The sequence below is a fragment of the Malaclemys terrapin genome, chromosome 9, assembly GCF_027887155.1.
Source record: "Malaclemys terrapin pileata isolate rMalTer1 chromosome 9, rMalTer1.hap1, whole genome shotgun sequence".
Classification (NCBI taxonomy): domain Eukaryota; kingdom Metazoa; phylum Chordata; order Testudines; family Emydidae; genus Malaclemys; species Malaclemys terrapin.
The window spans coordinates 5,914,413-5,927,413 of NC_071513.1; positions in this window are offsets into that span (position 1 = coordinate 5,914,413).

The following is a 13,001-nucleotide window of genomic DNA, read 5'->3' on the forward strand; positions in this document are numbered from 1 at the left end:
GTTCAGTTAGGGGCTAACCGGGAAAGCGAGCAGGTTGCTGACTCTTGGTCAGGGAGAGACGCCTTGCTGGAGCCAGGAAGCGGGCAGATATAGCCTCCCGGAAGGAAGGTAAGCCTGCAACAGGTAGCCCAAGGCACTTGGGAAGGAAAGCTGGGGGAAATGAACTGGCCCACGGTTCTGCGTGTGCTGCTGGAGAGGCCAGCAGCAAGACTCCCGTAGGGTTAGGGACTGCTGCCCTGTGAGGGGAGTGGAGAAAATCTCCTGCAGCAGAGGCAGCTGGGTGGTAGTGCAAAGAAGCTCCTCAAGTGAGTCTAGAAAAGAGGAAGACGATATGTACACACATCAAATGTTGCTACTGGAAGCCTCGGAAGAAGCTGTGGGCAAGACAAAGCAACACAGGAAGTGGTCCAGGGAGGCAGCACAAAGTCTGCATAGACAGGTCATTGCTGTTCTGGACCAGAACTTAGTGGAGAGGGAGGGCCTGGATCCCCTACTGGCCCTGTGAGGAAGGCAGCGTGGAAACCCCCTGATATCAGGAGTGAGAACTCGTGCATCTGGAGTCAGGCTGAAGATGCAATGTGAGGACAGCAGACTATAGTCTATTCGGCTCTTGTTTTACCCCAGGAGGTGACCTGGCCAGAGGGCTGAGTCACAAGAAGAGATGAACCACTAGACCGCCATAAGGCCTAAACAGCCATTTGGTGGAAGTAATGGAGGGGAAGGGTCTGCAGTGCCCCACCTGGCCACGAAGGGGCGCTCCACTGGTGAGTCACCCTCAGACTGCTAGAAAGTGACTCCTCTTAAAAATATATATGTAGCCAGAGATACCATTGAGATGGGTAAATGAGGGCCATGGCAAAAGGAAATAGAGAGAAGATCCTCTGGCATGGAAAAGAGTTCTCAAATTTTTGTAGTAAATACCTCTACCCACCCTCTATCCGTACAAATACCCGCAGGCAATAAAAACACACTTGAGAACATGGATGGGCAGGGAATAGTTTTCCCACCCCCAAAAGAATTTTTGAGGTTTTGGAAAATTTTCCCATCACAACTCAGGACAAAAAAGTCAAAATACTGAAAATGTTCATGAATCAAAAATTCTCCTGAAAGTTTGTTCGGGTTAATTGAAAAGTTACATTTTGATAATTTTGAAATGTTTTGTTTTGATTTTTGACTTTTTAGTGTAAATTTACTAAAATTTTGAAACAAAAAGTCATTTTGACTCAAAAAAATGGAAACTTTCCGATTTGGCAGTGTTTAGGCAGTCTTGAAACTTTTATCAAAAAATTGTTTGAGTTGTGTATTTCATCTATCCCAACACTGTCTCATGACCAGTTTTGGTTTTGATGAATTGGCAAATTTGACTATTCCAAAAAAACTAAACTTTTCTCAAAGTGAAAAATCTTTAATTTCAAGCTGAGAGATGCTTTTTGGAGATGGATGTTAACTGGGGGAGATGGTGGTGGATGACAGTTTGCTTCTATTGGCAAGCTAGAAGTACAGACTTATCATTCTATTTCCATTCATTCCCGGGACTGGCAGCAGCCTCAACTGTATTACCATACCACCGGGGTAGAGTGGCTGACTGAAAGCTGCCCTCTGTGGGCAGGACAAGGTGATTAATACCGTGTCTGTTCAACCCCGGGCATCTCTACTGAGTTTCAACACAGTTGCCAACTGTATGCTGGACATATATTAATTTAATTTATTTATAACCTCTCATCACTGAATGATCTGATTGTTCCACTGGGAATTGAAGCGAGACCAATGATTTGCTTGACATAGGCAAAAGACTGCCATTTTTTAGATATATAGAAAATCCCTTAGATTGATAGTGATCAATTTCTCCTGTAGCAGATCCAAAAACGAACTGGTTGAAAAAAAATTTGACACAGATTTTTGGTCAAAAATGAAAAATTTCATGGGAAAAAAAATCATTTTTTTATGAAAATATTTTATCTGTCAAATTAAACACCTGTAAACAGTTTAAAACTGACAATTTTTCAGTGTTTTGGATTTTCAATTTTGGGATAAAAAAACAATTTGCCAAGCAACTCAATCAAAGCCCCAGGGAGATGGTTCAAAGAATGGTTAAAGACAGGCCAACCAAGGGAAGTACCCAGTAGGACTCAGACCTGACTCAGATTTTGGTATCTTTTACTGGGATACTTGTCCAATTCTTTATATAAAGCTATAGATTTTGATTAGGTCTAGCGATACGTAGAGCATCATCAGAATGTACCCTAGCTCTTTCTCCTCCCACCACCTTGTACTGAACTGGGCATAATCCTGCTTCAGTTCAGCCAACAGCTTTGTCAGAGACTTCAGTGGGAGCAAGACAAAACCCACTGTATAGATTGGCAGTTTTTCTGTACGCTGAGCAAGCAGGAAAGATTGGACGCCAGGAGGTGAATCCTGGCCCCGTTGATGTCAATGGGAACTTTGCCATTGACTGCAGCGGGGCCAAGATTTCACGCCAGGATTGGGTTACTGGTTTCCTTGTTGGGGGAGAGAAAATGAATGGACACAGCCAACAGATGCTTTATCCTAGTCTCCTCTCATTGATGAGATGTACAGAATATGGGTTTTACACAGGACCATAGAAATGTATGATAATGCCACAAGTGCAGGCCGAGATGGGGACAATATCAACCAATGATTTGCAGTGAAATTGGAGTAACCCTACGGTGCATCATGACCACAGTAACCCCAGAAGAGGACTGAGGAATTTTATAGACAAATGATAAAGCACAATTGGGTGACCTTGTTTTTGCTGATGATATTGTCCTACTTAATCATTGTCCTGCTTAACATATCGATTAATGAAAGAGAAGACACAGCAACACAAGTTGGTATCCCTAGCCTCGGTTAGCCAGAAGCTGGGAATGGGTGACAGGGGATGGATCACTTGATGATTCCCTGTTCTGTTCATTCCCTCTGGGGGACCTGGCATTGGCCACTGTCGGAAACAGGATACTGGGCTAGATGGACCTTTGGTGTGACCCAGTACAGCCATTCTTATGTTCTTTTGTTCATCACAAGGGGAAAACAAAATATATGGCTATCAGAGTCCCCAAAGTGGACAAAGAAACACAGAAGTCAGTCATTTTACATATCTAGGGAGTGAGACGTGCATCAATGCTGACATCACGCTAGACATCAAGCAATAAATATCAAAAGCATCATTCTATTTTCATAAACTTGAAAAGATTTGGAAAAGTAGCGTGATGGGCACTGACATGAAAATACAAATTTTTAACACTGGCACAACGTCTGTCCTTCTTTATGGAGCAAAGTCATGGACATCTACAAGAGAAATTGATAAGATCCACTCATTCCAAAGTAAATGTGTGTGGGAGATCTTCAGAGTCTATTGGAAAGATTTTCCTGCAACACCAGAAATTCTAAGTGGAGCAAACCAATCTAAAACATTAAATATGGTAAGGTGACAATGGATATATTAAGACACGCTTTAAGGATGCCACCAGCGTGACTTCTACGGCAAGTGATAATGTGGACACCACCTGGAAAGAGGAAAAAGAGGGTGACCTCAAACATTATGCTGAACAATAGAGAGAGAAAATCATAGGACTGGAAGGGACCTCGAGAGACCATCTAGTCCAGTCCACTGCACTTGTGGCAGGACTAATTGTCTAGACCATTCCTGACAGGCGTTTGTCTAACCTGCTCTTAAAAATCTCCAATGATGGAGATTCCACAACCTCCCTAGGCAATTTATTCCAGTGCTTAACCACCCTGACAGTTAGGAGGTTTTTCCTAATGTCCAACCTAAACATTCCTTGCTGCAATTTAAGTCCATTGCCTCTTGTCCTATTCTCAGAGGTTAAGAAAAACATTTTTTCTCCCTGCTCCTTGTAACAACCTTTGACGAACTTGAAAACTATTATGTCCCCTCTCAGTCTTCTCTTTTCCAGACTAAACAAACCCCATTTTTTCAATCTTCCCTCATAGGCCAATCCATCAACATGGCACTTAGAAGCTTGAACAGACCAGCACAATCCCGGAATAAATGGCAGAAACTGATGGGTGCCCTATGCAAACGCCTGAGAGCATGGGAGAATAAAGAAGATAACAGAGAGCAGAAACGGCACACACATTATCCCTTCCAGAGCTCCAGAAAGCAGTTGTGCATCTTCATCAAGCCAGACTGATTCTGCTTGTAACTGTTCCATGACATTGTGGGCTAAATTCCTGGCTTAACCCCATGAAGTCCTTTGAAGTAAGGCTGTCAATCCGTCACTTAGTCAAGTGGCTCAGTTGTCAATCAGAGCCGCCCACTAATCATCCACTCACGCATTCAGACCCAGGCAGATATTGGCAAGTTATTGCAGCTCAAAAGGAAAACCATTCTAGCTACTTTTCAGAGAGACCTCTGCTATTGCGTTACAATATGCTTTAAACTCCCCAGCAAGTGAGGCTCCCTTAACTCTTCATGTAAACACCCACCAATCCTTCTGGGCTGACATAGTCCACAGTACTTTCCAACTCAAATTCTCTGTTCACCTCAAATATAACTTTGAATAATCTATGACTTTGAAGCTGTATCTTTGCCTCTGTAGGAATGGTCTATTGATTGTGAGCTGCAGGGAAAAAATATGGGCTGGATCCTGAGCTGGTGTGAATCCATCTAACCTGGTTGAAGTTAGTGGCGCTAACCTGATTTATACATCTTAGGAGCTGGCCCTGTCTTCTTCTGTGGCCTGCTTCCTGAGCCTATGGAAATGGCATCACAGAGTGGAACAGTTTAGTTCAGGGGTCAGCAACCTTTCGGAAGTGGTGTGCTGAGTCTTCATTTATTCATTCTAATTTAAGGTTTTGCGTGCCAGTCATACATTTTAACAGAGCTGGCTTTAGGAAGTGCGGGGCCCGATTTGAACAGTTTTGACGGGGCCCCGGCAGGGATGACTGAAAAAAAAAAAAAAAAAACACATAAAAAAACATGTGGGGCTTGTACTCACCGGGCGGCACTCGTAGTCTTCGGCGGTTTGCCCTTCACTCGCTCCGGGTCTTTGGTGGCACTGAAGGACCTGCTGCCGAAGGGCTGCCGAAGACCCAGAGGGAGTGAAGGTCCCACCGCTGAAGTGCCGCCGAAGACCTGGAGCGCTGCCGGGTGAGTAAAAATTAAAAAGGAGCCTCTAGCCAGGGAAGGGATTCTCGGCCACTTGCCCCCACCCCGGCGGCCCTGCCACTGGGCGCGGGGCCCTCTTAGGCACGGGGCCCGATTCGGGGGAATTGGTGGAATTGGCCTAAAGCCGGCCCTGCATTTTAATGTTTTTAGAAGGTCTCTTTCTATAAGTCTATAATAGAGAACTAAACTATTGTTGTATGTAAATAAGGTTTTTAAAATGTTTAAGAAGCTTCATTTAAAATTAAATTAAAATGCAGAGCCCCCCAGACCGGCGGCCAGGACCCGGGCCGTGTGAGTGCCACTGAAAATGGCACGCGTTCCATAGGTTGCCTACCCCTGGTTTAGTTGAATCCACAAGTTTGCAGAATTCACAGAAAAGTAACTAAGGAGCGATTTTAAAAACATTCTCCCAAAACAGGACTTGCAAGCCAGAGCTGTAATTTGAGGAGGGGAAATGGCCTGTCAGGGTGAAGGTGGTAGGGAGTGTGGAGATGAGAGTGCATGGTGGACAAAGGCACAGGACGGGCGAGGGCTAACCATGTTGATAGCCATGAACTTAAAGCTAACTCAAACTCATTAACCCGCCTTTCTGAATGACGACACCTCAGTTTGAATAGTTGGGTCGCAGTTGTTTTGAGGGTGGTCTGAATCACTGCAGAATTTTATCAGTGGAGGGAGCTCTAAGCCAGGCTGAAATTGCAGCCTGAGGAAGGAAGACATGAGAGAGAGAGAGAGAGAGAGGGGAACTACATTCAGGATTTACTCAGATTTGCCCTCTGTTGTTTTGGCATGCATGTAACTCTGTTGCTGCTAGCTATGGTGGGAATGCAAGGGTAGACCAGGTTGACAACAGATGCTCACAGCCATTAAAACCCCAGGAAATTCAGGGTTGAGATTAAACGTCAAAGAAAACCATATATTGGAAAGAGTAGAACTGCATCGATAAGGTACCCAAACACCCTTAACTCTGCCCCTGTTTCAGTGCTCCAAGAGAGAGCAGACACTCCAAGAGCCTAATCCCTCTATAGCAGGCAGAGTTTAAGAGGAATTACTGGGATTCCCATCTTCTTGCCTTTGTCTCTATTTACACCTCGTTGCTGATAGCTGTTGCCTCTCTGCTGTTCATGTATTCATGTTATAAATCCCAAAGCTCCCTAGTGTTGCACAAATGATAAGGAGACAGTAATTTTGTAATGATGTGTTTGTACAGTGTACTGCACAATGACGTTCTGGCTTCTAGGCACTACTGCAGTACAACTGCATAATAATGATACTCATGAGATGCCTTGAGTCTCCATTTTTTAATAATGTCGCGTGATTTTGTTATTTGTTATCATTTTCTTGGAGAGTGCCGTAAATGTGCAGAGTGCTTCACAGCAGAAGTGAAGATGGGTTCCCTGTGTTGAAGAGCTTACAGTCCAAGACCCAATTCAGGAGAGCATCTCTAGGAAGGGAAGCACTATAAGCATTTAAAACAGTAACAGTAACCCTGTGCTTCTGGGGTTTCCCGAATCAGGCTTTTATTTAGCCAAGAATAAAGAGGAAGAGATGCCAATAGAGGTAGGGGAAAGGGGCGGGAGAGGACATGGTAATGTGGTTACTTGGAAAGTTAGTGCAATTTGTCTGTTTAGATTTGTCTCTTCTCATGCCCCAACTGACAGAGAACACATTCGTCTTCCATTTTTATTTGCGTTATAGTCGCTCTTAAAAGCCTCAGTCAGGCCCCCTGCTGTGCTAGCGACTGTACAAGTGAGTGAAACAAAGCTGATCCCTGCATCAGATTGTGACAAGTTGGAAGAGGCCAATAGACCAATGGGCGTGAGGGACGGGAAAAAGTAAAGATGGGCCCGTTTGCATACATTTCTCAGGAACCATGGTTGACCCGACCAACCTACCTAGTGCTTTCAAGGCCATTGCTCCTTAGATTTTTCTCTTTAACAAGGGAATTAAATACAAAACCCAGCCGGCCAACTAAGGCATTCGGTTGCCATTGCTTTGTAGGCAACATACTCACCATAAATACCACCAATTAACTTTGCTATTTTCCAGCGGGGTATCTCCTCTCACAAGAGCTCTGTTTTTCTTATGCAAAAAAAAAAAAAAAAAAAAGCTTTCATCTGACATAAAGGTTCCTCTAGTGTATCAGCCACTCTAAAATCCGTTTCTGTGGGATTTGTTTTTCACAAAACCTTTGTGATTGCCCAAGAACTCCAATGCTGTTTTACTTTCATCACAGGTTATGTGATCGTTGATTAAAATATTATGCCTACTGTGATGATAGCACGGTGCTGTGTTAGCTGTTTTAGCAATAAACCAAAGCAATAAATAAATATGAGACCGTTGCTCAAACTTTCTGTGAATTGGCTTAGAGACCAGAACTATAGTGCAGGGCTTTTGATAAAGAAAGGAAAATATCCCATTTTGCTCTAGTTGGTGAAGCATTTACCATCCGTTTGGTGCCAGGAAAAGGTAGCCCCTGGTCTTACTTCTGGAAACTGACCTATGCATTATGGAACTGAATCACTTCTGGGCAGCAGGTGGTGATGTCCGGTTATGAATGCTGATGTTTTCATATTCTGGAGACTAGCCTGGATTTAGATTCCTAATGTTAGGTACTCCGGCTGGAAAATGTTGAGTCTGGATCTTTTAAATGCTTTTTGAGCAAGGGAAAAGAAAGAGAGAGGCAGAGGAGGTGGCAGGTGGTGAAGGCACAATGGGAAAAGAAGGGAATGGGACAGAGGAGAGGTGTATCTATATGGAGACTTAGGGCATGTCTATTCTGCAGATGGAAGCGTGCTTCCCAGCCCTGGTAGAAATGCATGAGCTGCACTCGAGCTAGCGTGCTAAAAATAGCACTCTGGGTATTGCGGCACAAGCAGTGGCATGGCTACTCCTCGGGTGGCTAGCCCGTGCCGCCATGTCCACACTGCTATTTGTAGTGCGTCCGCTCAAGCAGAGCTCGTGCGGGTCTGTGTAGCTGGCCTGGGAGGAACGCTCCCAGCTGCAGTGCAGAACACCCTGAGTGTGTGGAACGGCGCTGTGTGACTTTACGGCACAGTGGCTTGCCGTGAACTAACGGGCCACGTGGACCCTGCTACCACACACTGGTTTCATAGAGCACTTTGACATGCTGCAGGACACCACAGCGCACTACAGAAAGGGTTCACATTGCCCATTAGTGTGTGGCAAGCTACTGTGCTGTGCATTCACACTCCAGCTTGCTGCCAGGCGTAGGCACCGACTCCATGGGTGCTCCGGGGCTAGAGCACCCATGGGGAAAAATTAGTGGGTGCTCTGCACCCACCGGCAGCCAAGGTCCCCGCCTGTCCCGCCCCACCTCCTCCTCCCCTGAGAGCACTGCGTCCCTGCTCCTCTGCCTACCTCCCAGCGCTTCCCGCCTGGCCACCACCAAACAGCTGTTTGGCCGCTCCGGGAGGGAGGGGGGAGGAGTGGGAATGTGGCACACTCAGGGGAGGAGGTGGGGAAGAGGCGGGGCCAGGGCAGGGATTTGGGGAAGGAGTTGGAATAGGGGCAGGGAGGGGGCGGAGACGGGGCAGGGACTTTGGGGAAGGGGTTGGAATGCGGGTGGGGCAGGGGTGGGAGGGGGTGGGACAGGGGTGGAGTCGAGGCGGTGGAAGATGGGGGTCGAGCACCCACCGGCAGGAGCAGAAGTCGGTGGCTAGTCTCTGCGTAGACAAGCCCTGAGAAAGGAAGGTAACAACTGGGCTGGGGCAAATAGTCCGGGGTTTGACTCCAGATACAGTTGTGTGTGTGTGGCAGACAGCTGTGATTTTTCTTTTCCTGCCAGGGCTGGGGATTTACAAAGAAGGGAGGGAGTTGGAGAAGAGGAATGGCAGGTAGACCAAGCAAATAAAAAGGGACGGACAGAGCAAGGCACACACAAGTGCACCAGGACCCCTGGAGCCATGGGAGCGGTATCTCTGGCAAGTACAATAATCCCTTTGTTTGGTAATAAGTGAGTAGAAGTAGCTGCTAGGATGCCGACGAGTGGCAATCAGCAATGTGTCGGATTCAGTGTGAGTGAAAGCAACCCGTGTAGAGACTGGGCAGGGTGGGGGTTTTAACGTCCCCTAAGCTATGTCCTCATAGCATTTTGGAGCCCAGAGCAGCAATCCTCTGAGCCCAGGTCGACAGACTTGACTCTAAAATAGCGGTGTAGGCCTTGCAGCTTGGGCTGGAGCTCAGGTTCTGAAGCCAAGGGGGCTAGGTCTGGACCACCAGAAATGTTTATTCTATGGCTTGGAGGTACCAGTGGTAGTGACCTAGGGTCTCCATACTTCAAAGAGTGAAATTGCCTGTGTTACGCATGAACGTAGCAATAGTTCTGCCTTGGAAAGGAGTCTGTCTTTGTGCTTAAGGCACTAGATTAGGACTGAAAACGCCTGGGTATGATTCCTGGCTCTGCTGCAGACTCCCCATGTGACAGTGGCAAATCACTTCATCTACCCCGAGCCTCCGTTCCCAACCTATAACACAGGGATAATAATTCTCCCTTTTGTCTTGTCTAGTTGGAGGATAAGCAGCTCTTTAGGGCAGGAATTGTGTCTTTACTCTCTGTATGCACAGCGTTAGTAAAACTGGGCTCCCAGTCTCAGTCCTATGAGACTTTATCACAAATACTAATAACACTTCTAGGTTTAACTCGTAGCCTTCATTCCATGAATGAGAAGGAAACCTCTCCCCTGTGGCTAATGTATGACAGATCAGCCAGTGCACAAAAACCCGTGAAAGTTTCATCACGATGCCCCATTTCCCCATTGTTTTCAGTCATGAAGATTTCACAGTAGAAACTCAATCCTTGTCTTAGCCTAAATCTATTTGGTTGGCAATCTATTTTAGGTACTTCTATGGTCCCCATTACTGAGCACCTCCCGATATTTTATGTATTTATCCTCACACCACAGTAGGAAAGTGCTATTATCCCCATTTTACAGATGGAACTAAGACACAGAGAGGCTAAGTGACGTGTCCAGTGACTTGTGGCAGAGCAGCGATTTGAACTTAGGTGTCCCAAGTCCTTGGCTACTGCTCTAACCACTGGCCCATCCTGAAAGAAAAATAAAGGATATGAAAATGTTCAAGAATTCAGGATCAATACCCCGCTTTGATATAAAGAACTGAACTAGAGGTTACATTTATGAGCGTATTAATTGCTACGCTAAAGCTTTTAGAAGGAGGGGCTGCCAATGACCTGATGGATATCCAGAGGCGTTTATCCAATTCCAAATGCTCTTGAAGAGTGATAAATCATGCACAAAATATTGGAAGATCGAGGCTAGAAGGCACTTCTTAATATTGGGACTGTATTTTGCACGCCAACATCAAACACTAATATGGAAAAATTATTCAGTTTAGAAATGCTTCAAAAGCGGTTTTCAAAGTATAGTGCGTCAGGCCCACATACATGCTCTAGCATTTTTGAAACTGCTTTCACCAAGTCATTAGACTTTAATGATGTGATTGATGACTTTGCTTCTATCCAAAGCGGCAAAGGCCTTTTCTGACTTGGTAAGCATCTTGCATGTCAATAGTGTTTGAGTCTGGTATTTTAGCTCACTTTGGAAGTAATTTCTATTGCAACATGTTCTGTTTGCGCAATTGTGAGCCAGGGCCAATATTGCTAAATAAAGGTGTGGTTAGCAAAAATAGAATGCACTCAAACTCCATTATATTTACTCATTATGGTTTGTGTATAGCTACAGCCCAACTTAATGGAAAAAAGATTTTGGCCAATAAATAGCCCGAGAGCAGTAGTAGAGGACATCCTTGGGGAAGGAGGGGGCAGCCTGCTTTAGCATTGGACATCTGTTAATCTAAACTATGCATCCGAAGAAGTGGGCTGTAGTCCACGAAAGCTTATGCTCTAATAAATTTGTTAGTCTCTAAGGTGCCACAAGTACTCCTGTTCTTCTTTTTGCGGATACAGACTAACACGGCTGTTACTCCTAAACTAGTTATATAGCTCTAGTGTAACCAACCATCTCCATTTTCCTAGAGCTGCCCAGAATTTGTCATTCTGCATCTTGAAATTAGGAATTATTCCAGGGCATTTCAGGCCTGTGTTAAATTTCTGTAGACTTTAAATCCAGAAGGGACCATTAGATCATCTGGTCTAATCTCCCATTTATCACAGGCCATTACATTTCAGCCAGTTCTCCCTGTATTGAGTCAAATAACATGAGTTAAACCAAAGCCCTGTAGTCCTCAGGAGACTAGACTATTATATGCCACGGGCAGAAAACAGGAGAATGACTGAGGTGCCACCAATGCCTGAGGCCCCAGCAATGGCAGGGAATTGATGAGGTGAGATGTGCCCACATGATTCCAGCAGGCAACCCATGCTGCAAACAAAGGCAAAAAACAAAACCAAGGTCACTGCCAGACTGATCTCCGGGAAATCCCTTCCCAACCCCATATACCCATGATCAGTCAGACCCCAAGCATCTGAGCAAGACCCACCAGCCAGGCAGCTGGAAAGGATTCTCTGGAACACCTCAGAGCACTGGTCCACCCTGGCCCCCAGCTCTGGTCAATCCCTGATGCTTCAGAGCAACCATCCACCCCACTCCTGAAGACATCTGACCAATTGAGCATTGAGGGGGGGAAATTCCTTCCTGACCTCTGCAGGTGACTGGCTGAAGACCTGAAGCATGAGATTAGATTAGAATAATTGTTTGAATGCAGAGCTGCAAGTGCTATGAGCACGCTGAAGGAGATGCAGACAATCCCCTCGTCCCCATGGAGGAAAGGGATTAACAACAGGACCCATAGTTTCATTCTTCAGATTTGCGTGTGCCTGCAGTACCAGCTGGTTCTTTGTGCCTAGATGGTTAAGTCCAAAACCAAACACCAGTCTCCATGGCAGCATGAGGGGGACTGGGCTGCAGGCCATGTCAAGGTGGGGGATTATTCTTGGCACCTCTTTCTATTCACAAAATGGGACTCTTTCTTCCTCGCGGTCTTTACTCACTGTTCCACCATCGGCAGCCCCACAGGCACAACCTACCCCAGAGCACCACTGCAGTCTCCCAGGCTGCCCCACACACGTGGGAGTGCTCCCTCTATGCTTCTGCCAAGCCAAACCATTAGTACAGTGATAACTAGCTGAAAGCCCATTCAGTTACCTGGGTGTAATTTGTGCCTCCATATGCCAGTACATGTGGGAACAGACGGTGAATCCCAGTGATGATGGAACCTGGTGATATTCTAAACAAAGAGAGCCTCATGGTGCGACCCTGGCTTATAGCTGTTTCCATCGCTTCCCACTGACTTGACAGCGTTTCTAGGCTTCAGAGTGACACCCAGAGAGCGTGACAATCCTGTAACTTTCTTATACCACTACCTAGCTCTTCGGTAGCGCTCTTCACCAGCAGATCTCACAGCGGCTGTCAGCACCATTGTCCCCACTCTGCAGATGGGGAAAGTTAAGCATAGAGGGGAAGGTCACCCTGCAGGCCAGGGGCAGAGCCTGGAGTAGAACCCAGGTTTCCTGAGACCCAGGCCAGTGCCCCATCCACTAGGCAGTCTGCCCCTCTGCTGCTATTATCATTATTTATTGTGGTAGCACCATGATCCCCTGGGTCATGGAGCAGGACCTCATTGTGCTAGGTTCTTTCTCTAAATACAGACCAAAGAGACAGTATCTGAGAGCATGGCCTAGTGGCTATTATACTGGACTGGGCCCTGGACAATATGGACTCTCTCTGGCCTTCCAATCCACCTCTCTCTATGCCTCAGATTCCCCACCTGCAAAAAGGGGACAATGACCCAACCCTGCCCTGGTCTCTCCAGGAGGTCACCCTAGGTGATCACATCGGTCCCTTCTGGCCTA